General features: G+C 29.5%; 1 protein-coding gene across 1 annotated transcript in view; it reads right to left on the bottom strand.

Moving 5' to 3' along the window:
* The window catches only part of SLC12A8 (solute carrier family 12 member 8), a 158,019-nt gene that overhangs the window by 13,173 nt on the left and 143,417 nt on the right, over nucleotides 1-1,429 (bottom strand). The window lies entirely within an intron of this gene.

The following is a 1,429-nucleotide window of genomic DNA, read 5'->3' as shown; positions in this document are numbered from 1 at the left end:
GAGAGAAAGAAAGAAAGAAAGAAAGAAAGAAAGAAAGAAAGAAAGAAAGAAAGAAAGAAAGAAAGAAAGAAAGAAAGAGAAAGGAGGGATTGTGGAATAACCATACTCCACTGGGGGGTTGCTTTTTCTCCCCTCGCCCACCTCTTTCTGTCTCTCTGACAAGTGCACATACCTTCTAGCAATATATATACATGTATTAAAAAAAGAATATTGATTCTTCCAATTAATGAACATAGCACATATCTTAATTTATACTTTTTATATACTCTAACTTCTTCTCAAAAATGTTTTTGTAGTTTTCCTTTTCTGGGCCATAGATCTGGTAAATTACATTGATTAGTTTCAATGGTTAAACCAACTTCACATTTCTGGGATAAACGTGGTTCAGCATGATATATTATCTTTTATATATTTTTAAATTCAGTTTGCTAAAATTTTGTTTAGACTTTTTAGATTTATGCTCTTGAGGTATGTTGGTTTGTAGTTTTTCAAAGAACTTAGGTAGAATAGGTGTTCTTTCTTCTCTAAATGTCTGATTAAATTCATCAGTGTGGACAGGTTTGTAATGATTAGTTTAATTTCTTTAATAAATAATCCAACTACTCCATATCTATTTCTTTTTGAGTGAACTTCAGTAGTTGTATCTTTCAAAGACTTTGTTCGATTCATCTAAGTTGTCACATTTACTGCCAAAAGCTGTTTGTAATTTTATTTTATTTTCCTTTTAATATTGGTAGGATGTCTAGTTATGTCAGGTCTCGCATTCATGAGGCTGGTAATTTGTGCCTTCTCTTCTTTTATTCTGAGCAGTCTGGGATGAAGTTTATAAATTTTATTGATCTTCTCACAAAACCAGTGTTTATTTTATAGGCACACTCTCTTTTTTTTAAATGTTTATTATTTTATCGATCTCTATTCTGATCTTTAAATTGTTTACTTTTTTTCTTCTTCCTTTGGGTTTAATTAGCTCTCCTTTTTCCAGTTGCTTAAATTGGGAACTGGGGGTCACTGATTTGAAAACTTTCTTCTTTTAATATACACATTTGTTGTGATAAATTTCCTTCATATACTGAATTCACTGCATCCCACAATTTAGAAATGCTGCATTTTCATGTTCATTCAGTTCAGATGTTTTGTAATTTCATCTCTGCTCTCTTCTTTGAATTGTGGGCTATTTATTAGGTGGTCAGAAAACTCATGGCATATTTTTCTATGCGAAAATGCATCATGACCTTCCTGACAGCCCACTATATGTAGTTTTTATATATAGTATAAAAAATATATATATATACTAACATATATGCTGTGTGTAAGTGTGTGTATATATTATATAAGTGTATATATATACAATGTACTATATAGTATATATTTATATACTATTATATATACTATACATATAGTATATATATTTAGATACCATATATATACT

The sequence above is a fragment of the Tupaia chinensis genome, unplaced genomic scaffold (assembly GCF_000334495.1).
Source record: "Tupaia chinensis unplaced genomic scaffold, TupChi_1.0 Scaffold000415_1, whole genome shotgun sequence".
In the NCBI taxonomy this organism is placed as follows: Eukaryota; Metazoa; Chordata; class Mammalia; order Scandentia; family Tupaiidae; genus Tupaia; species Tupaia belangeri.
The sequence above is the reverse complement of the archived record's forward strand: the minus strand, read 5'-3'. Positions and strand labels throughout refer to the sequence as shown.